Genomic DNA, 14,768 nt, shown 5'->3' on the forward strand with positions numbered 1-14,768 from the left:
GTCTCGGAAAGTTAGTACTTAAAAGGGACTGTATCTCTGCTGATGACCATGCAACCTGAGGCGTATAGGTGTCACGTGCAGATGTGAGTGTCACGTGTTTTTGAAATAATAAAACCTTGAGTCTGCTCAACTTGTCAAAATTCACATTTGAAGTAGTGATTTGGGGCCAAATCTCAGCTACTTCCCTGTGTCACGGAGGAGGAAAAAGTACGTTCCCAAAGCATGTAACAATCTTAGAGACCGAAAAATATTAACTAGTCCGGCTCGCATCCCACAAAAGTTCTCACTATTGAGGAGGACATAGCTGCCATTCGAGAGCACATGGAATGTAGGTCTAATCAAGGAGACTGGGACTTCCTTCATATAACAAGCCAAGTTAGCTGCCGAAGTGTTGCACGCCCCGTGCAAGGACAGCTGTTTCCAAACTATCGAATGGCTGACAGAAGTCTTGCACTTGCTACTGCTAAGGCCTCTTTCATGCCGCTGTGACATTTTTACGAGAAGGGTAGCTCCCACACCTCATAGATGTAACTATCTCCTAACCTTTCATATCTGCCCACTGTGAATTTTTCTAAGCAAGATGTGAATTGAAGTGTTGAAATAGATGGATTAATAACCCCATGTATTAACCACTCAGCAGATGGTATATCAGCCACAGTAAAAGGCAAAGTTTCTAACTTTTCAATATTTAACATGACATAAGTTGCTTCTTTCTTATCCATTAGTTGTTGTTGTTGCATTAAATCAAATGTGGAAAATATGTCCCTTGCGCTAACATGTTGCCATGGAACTCGACCTGCCTTCAGTGTTTGTAGTGTCCAACCTAACTGCATAATGGACCTTAGCTGATTCTGTCCATGGTATAAAGAAGACATGTCACTTTGTATTATGTCTATTGCAGAAGAAACAATGTTGTTTAAGGTATATATCCGGTCGAACAGGGTATTACTCTCATTATCTACAACCACTAATGCTTTCTGTCAATTTTCCTAATCTATTTGCCTCAACCAGGCAGCAGCTTCTTGTTGAGAAGGATTCCAAATTTCATTATAGACTGCAGATAAGAAGTGCTTTTTGTGTTTGTTTTCTGGGGCCTAATAGGAAATCACGTAAGTCAGTGTTATTAGACAGGAGACTGAGGTGTTCTCTAACATCATCTAGTGAGAACTCTTCAACCATTGCTGGCATAGTTTCCCTACACTGTATGTTGTTACTATACTTGCATGTTCAGATGACACATAGTGAGGGTCAGGCCTATTTGTTCTAAAACCCCGAGTGGAGTTCATAGAATATTTATGACACCCATTGGTATCTATTGGCAACAATAACCACCCACCAGGGCGTGAAACTGAAGCATTAAATGTGCCAATTTGGACCCATTGAGCGAGCTGATCTTCAGTTGCATTTATATACTTTTGCCATTTGTAAAATTTTGCATGGGCAGGAATATTGGGCTCATTCAAATCTTTAATATTTGTTAAGCCTAAACAGCTTTTCTGTTGTACAGTTTCATTTAAAAATATTATTTGAACAGGTATCAGGCATGCTCTAAATAAAGCTTCCTTTCCCCTTATTTGCCAATGTTTTGTTCCCCACATGCTTTTTAAGTCAATCAACTTCAACCAATATTCATAGCCTTCTATAGCCAACCAGGAAACAAAGGAATCTGAATAAATATATTTTGTATCTGTCAATAATGTACATTTTCCATAAATGGCAATTTGAAATAATATGACTCAGCATTTTTAACTTTGTGCCCAGAAAAATATGTAAATATTTCAGAATATGTTTTAGAATTACCTCGTGGTGGAGTCAGACAATGTTCCCATTGTGTATAATTAAAAATAGTCTTTGGGGTACTTGCTCTGTGAATGAAATGGTGTCCATAATAATTATAGCAAAACATCTCGCCATATCTTTCTTTGGATTGATAAACATCCTCTTTCAAATATAGTAAAATTCTGCAATTCAGTCATCATAGAATCAACTGTTTTCACATCCCAGTCATCAGAAACAACGCCGGGTATTATTACATCGTTCATAGACCGTTTAAACACATATGGTATTTGAATGACCTCCATTGGGCCGTATATATCAAATGTGACTTTATCCCAAACAATCCCATCAGGAATTGGTATCGTGGAAATGTTCATGAAAGAAAAGTCTCTACGGACTTTTTGAGAAGAAAAATTCGGTTTTAGGACTTCATCCACCATTTCAACTGTTGATCCTTCAGGAAGGTAATGACCGTGTATTAATAGGAAGAAAGTAATAACAAAGCCAATCCAAAAGAAGGAAAGGTCATATAGTCAGGGAAAACCACAGATAGTACCATGGGAAAACAAAGTAATTTGTTTTAAGCCAATTTATCAGCTTACATGCTTTTTGCAGTTTGGGCGTAGAAGAGGCAAATGAGTCAGAAAATGTGTCATTGAAGTTGGCAAAGTATCCAGAAACACTTCATGCAAAAACTGGAGCCGTATTTGAGGGAGGAGAACTGGTAGGGGTCTCCCGCAGTGGTTCACTGCAAATGATGCCATCCGTTTGTGTAGAAGTCGAATCGAATCGATCAGCAATTTCCATGTTGCTTGTTGTAATAGATGTTTGTGGAACTAATGCAAGATCATTTTCCACTCTCCCCAATTTTGGACAGGTGTCAGCGTTGCTGCTCAAAACTTGTAGAGGTACATCTTGACCAGTAGTGAGAGGGATTCGGGTACTACTGGTTGTTCCTCTTGGTCTGCTGTGCAGGATCGGCCACATGGTGTAACTTGACATTGTCGATGGAGACAAAGCGGTTTTCTTTAGAACCAGGCAGCGGTGGTGGTATGACAGTCCTGTTCAGTTTATCCCCAGGACTGGGACCGGTGCACAATAAGAAGGACCAAACTCCTTTTTCACAGCAACTTTTTCATATACTAGATCCTCAACCTTTGGAATCCAGCCGGTAGGTGGTATTGGTACATCCTTAATCCCAACGGAGGAAGCACTGGCAGAAGCATTGTCATCACAGTACTGTTGCAGTGCCTGCAAGACAGTAACATGTTCATTTATGTCAAAAGAAGTTTCTGCCGCCTCAACGCCAGGACCATCAAGATCTGGTACATACATTTGAGTTCCAAACAGGCACTCTTATGAAGTATGACTCCCCAGGGACCTTCTAGGCAGATTATTAAGTTCTCCCTGGACTCCATGCAGGTGATTAAGCCAACTACGACCTGTACCTAATACTCTGGCTGTTAAGGATTGCATTAAATCTATGTTTCATCGCTCCATGACACTATTTCCCTTGGGATGAAATGGAGAAGAGTAATGAAGTTGGACCCCTTATGAAGCCACGGCAACCCTGAATGCCCTCAAGGCAAAAGCAGGGCCCTGGTCTGAGTGGAAAGCTACAACTGCATATGTGCCGATAAAGACTTGCAAATCTTAAAGAACAGTCCGAGCGTAGGCGAGAATTGTGCCCATACCCATAGAAATCTGGAGCAGGAGTCAACAGTGACTAAGATGTATTTGTACGCACTGTCCACTGCTAGGGAACCACAATGGTCCTAGTACACACATTGTAATGGTTTGTTAGAAATTAGTAGGGGTGTCTGCGGTGGGTGCTTGACGGTGGATCCCTGAATTTGCTGCGGATATCACAACAAACGATAATACTGTTTGGTCTGTTTGTATAGACCTGGCCACCAATTAGGTGCTTGCAATAATGATATTGTAGCTGCCACACTAGCATTGGCAGAGGCAACCCCTCATGTGCTGCTTTAATGAACTCTGGTCTTAGGTCTTTATTGGGAATTACTTGAGCTCCCACAACTGGTATTTTTACTTCTGTGTCAAGAAAGCCTCCCATGCGGTAGGACTATTTAGCAGGAAATGCTTTTGTGAAAGGCGTGCCTTCAGCCAACAAGTTACTGCAGCAACAGAAGCAGTAGCTACTGCTGATTTGGCTGCTTCACCAGCCAGTGCATTTCTAGCAATGTGTATACCAATGCGCTGGTGTCCAAGTGAATGCACAACATGGACATTTCGTAGCGTTTTCTTCAGATCCACTACTTTCCCCCACAGAAGTATGTGTTTGATGGTGTTACCTTTAGAATCTCTGAACCCATTCTGGCACCAGTAATGCAGATATTGATTGAAGGACTGGACACGATAGTATGAATCACAAACAATCAGCGTTCCAGTGCCATCACCAGAGCCTTTAGCTCTGCTGGTTGTGCAGTGCAATCCCCTAGGGTTTGTGTGAAGGTATGTTGTGGAGAAAATGTATTGCCCTCCATGTAGCCACTTTCAACTCCACAAGCAGCTGAGTATTGATCCATTGTGCCTATTGCAGGTTGTGCTAAGACATCGGTGAACATTACTCTTTGATATTGCTCAATAGGCAATGTATTTGCCAGGACTAGGTATTCTAGTTCATACTGCAAAAAATCTTGTGTTTGTAATTTAGGTCAAAAATATAGTTTACATCAGTGGCTGTCAAAGACATTGCCCATTAGATCCAATGTAGATGTAATGCTTTATCGTTTGCAACGCTGGCTTTGGTAACAGCCTCAAGAGCTGGGATTGGAGATACAATAATAATGCATTTCCCCTTCCCTTAACTAGTGGTCTTTCTTTAATGACGGCCATCTAAACAGCCGTGAGAATTTTCTCCGTGGGAGCAAAACGTTGTTCTGCTGTTAAATATAGATGTGATTTGCATGCAATCTGGACAGTCTCACCCTCATTGAATGTTACCTAGGTGAAACCAATGGCACCAGCAATTATTCTGATGACCAGATTTTTTTTATTGTCCCTTGTGTGCAAATGTTTTGCTGCAAGCATGTCTTGTTGCAATGCTCTGGGAAAGCGTGTGTGTTTGACTGTCCAGAATTTACTGGAAAAGTCAGGACATATTAAGTCATATAAAGGTTTTATGCATGATGCATAATCTGGAATGTAAGGTGTACCAAAATCTAGGAAACCCAATAGGGATTTGAGTTTTTTAATGGTATTTAGAGGTTGTAACTGTGCACATTTTTCCGAGAATTGTGGCACTAGGCTCTTTCCTTCACTTGATAGCTCATATTCCAGTAACAGACTGCAAAGGAAGGCTATTTTTGTTTTTTTGAAGTTGAATTTATAACCAAATTCGGCAAATCCCTCAACAATGCAGGCTACCCGTCTTAGATGTTGCAATAATTCATCATCTGTAAGGTAGATGTCATCTACATAGGACAATGCTTCAGGGTTAATGTCGTGCAATATTTAAGTTACACGAGCCGCGAACAGTCCTGGAATGTTCTTATATCCCTGTGTAAACAACAGACTTTTTTTCTGGGAGCCTAGTACACTGAAAATTGTTAAGTCTCTACTCTCAGACGCTATATTTTGGCAGAAAAAAACATTGGAAATGTCCAGTGTTGTTTTGTATTTTTTTGCACTACGTTGTTCATAAGTGCTGTGCTTTGAGAGTTTTGTATAGCGTATGTGTGTGTATGATTGTTTAAGTGTCTGTAGTCTAAGACTATTCTGCATGAATGGTCCAGTTTAGCTACTGAGAATAAATGGTTATTCATTGGTAAGACACAGGGTTCGATTGCACCCTGGTACTCTAGTTGTGTAAGGATTTCCCTCACAGGTGCTTTAGCTTCATTTTTATTGGGTGTTGGGGTTTAAGTTGGAGTTGATTTTTAATTGGAATTTTATGATTGGGGAATCTTTATCCTACCCTACGTGGTTGCAATATAGCACAGTGCCCAATCAATGGCGTAGCATTCTGCGAGCTCATCGGGAACAAGAGTTGAGAAAGAAGGTTTAATATCCTCTTCCCATATGGGCAGGTATGGACAAATCAGGTGGCCAATTCTTTTCAGTCAGTAGATTATCATATATATTTACAGCGTGATCCCAAAAGATTGTGTGGGTTATGCATTCAATCTCTCCTTCTAACTGTAATGTTACTTTGTACATCCTATCAGACGTGGAGACACGCATGTCCGCAGTTTCAACTTGTAAGAAGTAATCAGTTTCTTTCACCTCCAGATGCTCTTGAAGATTCCGGTGAACTATTGTGACCTCTACCTCGATGTTTACAAGAGCTAGTGCCTACTTCTTGTTTTTCCATAGAGCCCCCTTCTTGAGTGGCATGACGAATCACAACTGCTGCCACTATTTTCTTTTTCAATTGGAGTTTTTGTTGGGGAGGTTTCTCAGTTTTTTTAACAGAAACTTCTGTAGAGCGTTGTGATTCTTGTCTTTGTTTCACATACTCAGTTCTTCTCTCTGACCACCTACCTCTCTCACTGCATTTTTCCAGTGAGTCCTGAAAAGAACGAGATTGGCGTGTATCAGTATAAAAATATCTGTCAGACATTTTATCATTATCTCTATTTCTGAGATTATATCAATTCTGTGGGGTCTCCATATGCGGAGATTCTCCCCTTTCTTTTTTAGTTGTTTGTTGTTTTTTATCCCAGTGTTTTTTAGAACCCTCAGGTGCTTGCTAGAATCTTTATTAGATTTACCCTCAAACTGTGGTTTTGTGGGTCTGGCCCCCAGACTATCTCAACCAGTACTTGAGTAGGTCTCCACAATAATCTTAGGCAGCTCATGTTCTTGATCCTGTGGAGGAACGTCCAGGAGCTGCATGCTCACTGCTAGTGCAACTGCTGCCCTTTAAAGGCTACTTGACATAATTGAAGATACTGTGGCAAAATTGCCCATAAGTTGCATCCCCAAGTCTAGGGCCGGGGCAGCCCTGTATTCATCTTGAATCTGTTTTAACACTTCCGGTAGATTGGCAAGTGTCCGTATAATGTGTGCAGTAGTATAGAGCATGGCAAACACCTTGTCCCAAGTATTGTAGTTATCTACTGTGGGAACCATTCCAAATGGCAAGCACATAGTTAATATGCTATGCTTATCCTGAGGTCCCGTATGGGGAAATACTGCTTCCTGTACATTACTTTTTTGAGCTAACCAAAATGGAATCCCTTCTCATTTGGCGGGTATGTTACCCATGATCGAATGTACAGTCACAGGATTAATACCTGGCATCACTGCACGTGGTTATGACTGGGCAGCACATGCTGGGTTTGTATTTAATGTTTACATCACAAACTGTGCTGACCATCTATATATTTCTATAAGCTCAGTATGTAAGCGGGAGACTTCAGCTACTGTCAAGATTACTTAGAGGACCTAACCTAACGTGTAGAGTTGTATGTGGTAGTACGCCCTCAAGCCAATTATTATGCTCCTAATAAGCTAGAGGTATTTCTAAATATACATATGGTCTATATTGTGTAGGTGTGTTTGCAGGTGTGTAGTGGTGAAATGTATTTGTGTTTCTGTCAGTTGCTGGAAATGTGACCCAAGAATAGAAAATGTCTGTCCTATAGGCTGGATGACCCTCAACAACAAATGTAACAGGGCCTCCCTGGGCCGTAAGGCCACGTGCCAATAAATGTGCAGTAAGGGGTGGTCACATATTAACTGCAATCGCTACCAGTTGCAGGTTCGCCATGATGAATGGTAAATTTTGTTCAGAGATAAGCACACCAAATGGGGGCTATCCTTTTAAGGGTTCAAGCTTGAACAACCTACAGCATTAGTTAGGTATTCCCTACTTAGCTGAGGAGAAAAATCCTCAATACTGCGGATGTCTCTGTATATAGTACTGAGGTGTCTTTGCATGTAGTGAGACAGAGATACTCAGGAAGATCCGAAAATTAGTGCTTGACCAAACGCTTGCAGCGCCATGTCCCATAGGCTCGCATTATCCTAATGAGACTACTGGATTTGGGTGGCAGAATCACCTATACTGTGGGAGACTGAGTCTGAACCCACACCAAATGACGGCTGTCAGCCAAATCTGGGTTTTGTTCCTGCTAACTAGCAGTGCCTCATCTCCACCCGAGAGCAGGGATGAATGGGCAACTGAGCGCATGGCACAAATGACTCCTCAGGGAAATCGTGGTCACTCAGATCTTATCCGTTTCTCTCAGTTATGTTAGTCTCATGTATGCAAGGACAATCAGAGGCAGAGTATAATTCAATGAGGTTTTATTAAAACAACCTCAACTTAGATAGTAAAGCATGTATTGCAATAACTAGGATGATGAAGCATAAGAGGATTAAAATTGTGACAAGGAGAGTAAGACATAAGAATAACACTACCATATTGTCACCAAATATTTTAGAATAGTTCCTTCCTAGATAATGTTATAGCATATCATGTTAAGCTTTATTTCTGCCCTTCAGGTTCCCCTGGGAAGACATCATCCCTCATATCTGAGCAACAGGCCTGTAGTCTGCATAAGCAGCTACAGCAAATCATTCAGCAATGAGCATACAGTTGTGGTCATGTGTCTGGAATCTCCGTCTAACGTACATGGGTCAAAGTAGTGGTTCTATCATAAAACAGATGATGTTCCAAGAAAGGATTCCCACGTAAGAGGGTGTATGTTTCTGTCAAAATTAGAAACAAAGTGTGACACTTTTGCCGGCAACCTAGCTTACTGCAGCCTTAAGTAAAGCACACAGTGAAAGAAATGTCTTGTTTAATAATGTAGGCAAATAACAGCCAGATAGAGAAAATAAAACAAGACCCCAAATGTGGCTATTGTTAAAATAGTAAAAACAAAGCTGAATAAAATATACCTAGGTTAAAGTGCCCAGCGGCAGGCCTATTTTGCTAAAATAATGTGTATAAAACTATAATTAAAATGGCTACACAACACATCCATTCAATGCATGGCACCACTATTATATTTACCTACCATTTTAATAATTCATTACACCAAAACAACACTCTGAATGGGCCTCTGACTATGTATATGTGAGTCTGAGTGACTTTGAGAATACACGTGTCAGTGTCTGAGTGGACTCGCCAGTAGGTTCATCAGTGTTCAAGTAGTGCTGTGAGAAGGTGAATTAATGTCTGAGTGGATCTATGAGTGGTTGCATGGGTATGTTAGTGGGTCTATGACTGGATGCATGAGTGTCTGAGTGGGTCTGTAAGTGCCTGGATGAATATATAAGTAGGTCTGTGAGTTAGTGTGTGAGTGTCTGAGTGGGTCAATGAGTGGGTGTGTCATTGTCTGACTGTGTCTGTAAGTTGGTAGACAGTAGTGTCTGAGTGGGTCTGTGATTGGGTGCACTAGTCTCTAACTGAGCCTGAGAGTGGGTGCAACAGTGTGTAAGTGGGTCTGTGATTGTGTTCTTCCTTTTTAATATTCGTGAATCCTTTGAGAATATGCAAAACAAAAGTATGCATTCAATGCATAGCACTACTTGTATATTTACCTACCACTGAAATAATTCAGTACACCACAACAACGCTCTGAATGGGCCTCTGAGTATGTCCATGTGAATCTGAGTGGGTCTGTGAATACGTATGTCAGTGTCTGAGTAGGTCTGTCAGTGGGTGCATCAGTCCGCAAGTGGATCAATTAGTACGTAAATGAGTGTCTGAGTGGGACTGTTAGTGAGTGTATGAATGTCTGAGTGGGTATGTTAGTATCTGAGTGGGTCTATGAGTGGGTGTTTCAGCGTCTGGGTGGGTCTGTGAGTCAGCATGTCAGTGTCTGAGTGGGTCTATGACTGAATGCATGAGTGTCTGAGTGGGTCTGTGAGTGGGTGCACAAGCGTATCTGAGTGGGTCTGTGAGTGGCTGTGTGAGTGACTGAATAGGTCTGTGAGTGAGTGCATGACTATTTGAGTGGGTCTGTGAGTGGGTGTGTGAGTGTATGAGTGAGTCTCTGACTGGGTAAATAAGTGTATGAGTGGGTCTGGGAGTGCATGAGTATCTGAGGGGGTCTGTGAGTGGATGTGCTAGTGTCTTAGTGGGTCTGTGAGTGACTGCATGAGTGTCTGAGTGGGTCTGTGAGTGGCTGTGTCAGTGTCTGAGTGTGTCTGAGAGTGAGTGCACAAGTGTCTGAGTGGGTCTGTGAGTGGGTGCATTGTGGTCAAAGTGAGTCTGTGACTAGGTGTATTAGTCTCTAACTGAGACTGAGTGAGTGCATCAATGTGCAAGTGGCTCTGTGAATATGTTCTGCCTTTTCAGTATTTGTGAATCCTTCAGAAATATGAAAAACAAAAGCATGCATTCAAATCAAAACACCCCTTTTACATTTACCTACCACTTTAATTATTCAGTACATCAAAACAACACTCTGAACAGGCCTCTGAGTGCATGTATTTTATTTTGAGTGGCTTTGCGAATGAGTCAGAGTGGATCTGTCACTGGGTGCATTAGTGTGCAAGTGGGATTCTGAGAATGTGAATGAGTGCCTGAGTGGATCTGAGTGAGTATGTGAGTGGATCTATGACTAGATGCACGATTGTTTGTGTGGGTCTGTGACTGAATACATGAGTGTCTGAGTGGGTCTGTGAGTGGGTGCATGAGTGCATGTGTGGGTCTTTGACTGGATGCACGAGTATCTGAGTGGATCTGTGAGTGGGTGCATGAGTGCAGAGTAGGCGTGGGAGTGGGTACGTAAGTACATGAGTGGGTCTGTGAATGAGTGCATGACTGTCTGAATGGGTCTGTGAGTGGGAGCATCAGTGTCCGAGTGTGTCTGTCAGTGGGTGTGTCAGTTTCTGAGTGGGGCTTTCAGTGGGTGCTTCAGTGTCTGAGTGAGTTGTGATCGGGTGCATTAGTCTCTAACTGAGTCTGTGAGTGGGTGTATCAGTGTATAAGTGGGTCTCTGAGTGTGTTCTGTCATTTCAATATTCGTAAATCTTTCAAAATATGCAAAACAAAACCATGCATTCAATGCACAGCACTATGTTTATAATTACCTACCACTTAAATAATTCAGTACACCAGAACAATACTGTGATTGGGCCTCTGAGTACGTCCATGTGAGTCTGAGTGGATCTGTGAATGAGTGTGTTGGTGTCTGAGTAGGTACGTCAGTGGGTACATTAGTATGCAAGTGGGTCTGTGAGTAAGTGAATGAGTGTGTGAGTGGGTCTGTGAATGAGTGTAAGAAAGTGCCTCTTTTGACATGATTAGCCCCCCACTTCTTGTCTAAATCATGATGTGATTTTTAACTTTAAGTGCCCTGGACCCTGCTAAACAGGTTCTCAGGGCCAGATCTCTTTCCCCAAAACTATACTATGAATGGCAACTTCAGCCACCCTTGTATGTCCCTGGTAAATGGTATCCCTGATACCTAGGGAATGGTTACTGAAGGGCCCCCCAGAGCTGCAACACCAATTGTGCCACTCTGAGAGCCCCCTCACCAACCTTATACAAACTGCCATTGCAAGTTGCATTACAAGGTGTCCCCTAAATTTCAAACTCAACTTGGGACGCACCCTGGGTGCCATGTCCACTAACACTACATGCAATATAGATGTCACCTCTGTAACAGGCCTTACAGCCCTAAGGCAAGGTGCATTATAATGCATGTGTGGGCATATATGCATGAGCAGATATGCTCTTACTGTGTCTTTGCTAAATTCTTAGACATTGCAATTGTGCTGTACACTGGTCATTACGAGTTTCCCATCTACATGATGGCCTCCCTGAACCCTTGGTTGTTTGGTACCAAAGATGTTCCTGTTGTTAGATAAGGGACTCAATATCCCAGACTGCTCTTGGCCCCTGGAGGTGGCCTTTCCACTCGCTCACCTGTAGGCACTTGAGCCACTCTGGAGTGCAATATAGCTCTGGCAATATCCCCACAGCACAGGACACACTTGTTGTTGGATGAGGGACTCAGACTGCACCAGGCCTCTGGATGCAGCCCTTCCACTTACTCACCTGCTGGCACTTGAGGCACTCAGGAGCACTGTGTAGCACTGGCAACATCCCCGCCGAACGGGATGCGATTATTGTTGGAAAAGTGACTCAATATCCCAGACTGCTCTTGGCCCCTGGAGGTGGCCTCTCCATTCACTCACCTGCTGGCACATGAGGCACTCAGGAGCGCTATATAGCACTGGCAACATCTCCATGGTGCAGGACATGCCCCTGCGAAGCCTGGAGGAGGCTGGGCTGGGCCACCCTCTAACATTTTCTTCAGGTAATTGCAGGAAATGTTTGCAACCTGTGTATGTTCCAGTGGGTCTGGAGTGATATATGTATTTATGATATTACATAAATGGGCAAAAGGAAGGCTCCAGAGGGTGGTGCAGGAGAAGTAAAAAAGAAAACTCATAAAACTTTGAAGAACGCAGGGAATAATTGCATTTTTAGAAAGGATTGACAATTTTTGGGTTGAAATGCAAGGAGATATTGACTTCTCCCTCAGACAATGTTCCCCCTCTTATACAGACTGTGCCCCCTCCTTCAAACCCAGTGAAGAACAACAAGAAAATACCCAATATGTTTAAAAAGTGGGAGACCCAGGGTTAGGTGCAAGATGGGGAGGCTGGGGTAGATAAAATTGTTTGCACTACATCATCCCGGTCGGATGTGGCACATTCCTTTGCAAGCGATGTTTTGCTTTGCAGCAACCATTTTAGACTCAAGTGTCACTTCAGATACACATGGTGATTCTGTTATAGAGACCCCTAAGGATGTGGTTACTGATAAACATTTTTCTTCTAATCTGGCTCAGTCAAAGTAAATTGAAAAGCGAGGTGGCTGAGCTTAAATCTATGTTAACCACCTTAGTCTCTATTGTTAAGCAGTTATTACCTATTGAAGGGAAGACTATTTTAAATAGCATTCAGATTTCTTCACAACGCTCTCCTGGTCTATCAGCTGTATTGCCTAAACTACCCTTGCCAACCTGTAATAGGAAGATTCTCCCTTCCTGTCATCCTGTTTCTATTAACCCTGCCTTTTCTCCTGTCCAAAGGGCAGCTGATTGCAGATCGGGTTCTTTTTGGCAGGGTCCCAGCTTTAGCATTTCTTGTACTGCAAGGAAGCTGGTGGAGGGTTCCACCACAATAGATTACTGTCAGCCTCCTATTCATGTGGATACTGGGGTATCTAACTGTGTTACACATTTAGCTGTTAGTAGGCTCAAATCTGCTAACACTGCCATGTTGCTTAATGCTCCCAATCTACATCCTTTCGTACGCAGTGAAGGTGGAATATATGTTCAAAACAAGGTGATTCACTGGATACGTCATGTAAGAGATTGTCACTCTGTGATCTGTGATGACATAACTGGGGTAGTTAAGAGATCAGACTATGATGCACATTGTGACACGATTCAATTGACTCTCAGGGACCAGTGTATATTAGATAACTTAGATGCCAGAACATGTGCACCAAGGCTTTCTAGTATCCAGTTTAAATATCCTTGGTCTCCTTCTTACCACAAGGTGCAATCTGTTTCTTGCTTAAGGAGTAGCCCTTTAGGCTTAAATGAGAATGACTGATTTAGAGTGTTATAAGATCGGTCTTGAGCGTATTCTTTGTTCTTACCAATGTTATCTATACATTCTCCCTTGGCTGTAGTTGGTCGAGCCTCTTCTATCACTCATTGTATTCATGTACATAACACCCCTGAAGGTTTCTAGCTCTTGCTCTATATCTACCTTGGTCCCTGCCTTGAATTACACGATCAGTTCTGCTCACTCTTCTGCTTCAATCATTGCTGTCCCTGATTCTTCTGGCACACCTAGTTCTGACTGTTCTTCTCTGCATGAAACTCAGAATGCAGCAGTTAGCCAGGCCACTTTTACATCTAAACTGCCATCAGCATCTCAATATGCTGGGGTGCACCTTGTCTCTTGGAATGTGGCAGGGTTGAGGTCTAAGATCACTTAAACTACTTGTACTCAATTCATTGAGGACTATCATATCTGCCTTTTCCAGGAGACATGGGCCTTGGGTCAGATTTTTAGGTCCGGTTTTCTGAATTTTTGTATTTCGGCACTCCCTCGCCAGAGGGGTAGACCCTCCAGTGGTTTAATCACTTGGGTCAAAACAACACTAAACTGCCACATTGAACAGTTAATGATTGACTCTCCTGACAAATTAGGCATCCATTTACAGCTTGGGTCAAACTTAGGAGTAATTATTATTAATGTTTATGCAAGAGGGGTTAGAAGGAGCTTGGCTTCTCACTTTTGCAAACTGGAAACCTTCCTTAGGCAGTGCCCTCAGCACTCTAAACTTATTGTGGCAGGTGACTTTAATGTCACTTTTTAGCGACCTTTTTGATTGTTCAGAGGTTGCTTCATTTCCTTCCAAGAGCGAGCTAAAAAAGCGCTATTGGATGGTGATAGATTCAGATGACCTGTGTGGCGCCATTCATTCTATGTTGTCAGGAGATTTTATTGATTTTAAAGTTGCAAGCAAATATAAGGCAATCTAGGATGTGATATTGCCCCCTAAGGACAGGAAGCTCTATTTCACGTTTTATGTGGGGTCTTTGCCTTTAAGATCATTCACTCCATGTTTTATTAGTTTGTCCAGCCGAAGTAGTGCCCTGCAAGAAATGGCTTGCTCCTGCTTGTAGATTAATAGAGTTTTGTAGTCATTTAAGTTCTTAGGTTGGACACCCAACAGGTTTTGTCCCTTGCTGTCGCTAAATTTCTTGGAGCCATGTGGCTTCTTAGAACTAAAACTTTACTCTCATCTGCAGAGGCTGGACGTCATAATACTGCCCCCTGAACGTATTGTTTTATTTTCACAACGTAATATGCTTATAGGAGGGCGTATTAGGGTCCTAGCTTTTACTCAAGTTTAATCCATTTGTTTGGAATCAATGTGTCTGTTAATGACATACTTATATTTATGTTTTTGTATGTGTATTGTTGTACATTTATGGCCCTGGTAGCTGAAATAAAGTTTTAAGATTTAACTCAGA

Source organism: Pleurodeles waltl, chromosome 2_1, assembly GCF_031143425.1.
Source record: "Pleurodeles waltl isolate 20211129_DDA chromosome 2_1, aPleWal1.hap1.20221129, whole genome shotgun sequence".
Lineage (NCBI taxonomy): Eukaryota > Metazoa > Chordata > Amphibia > Caudata > Salamandridae > Pleurodeles > Pleurodeles waltl.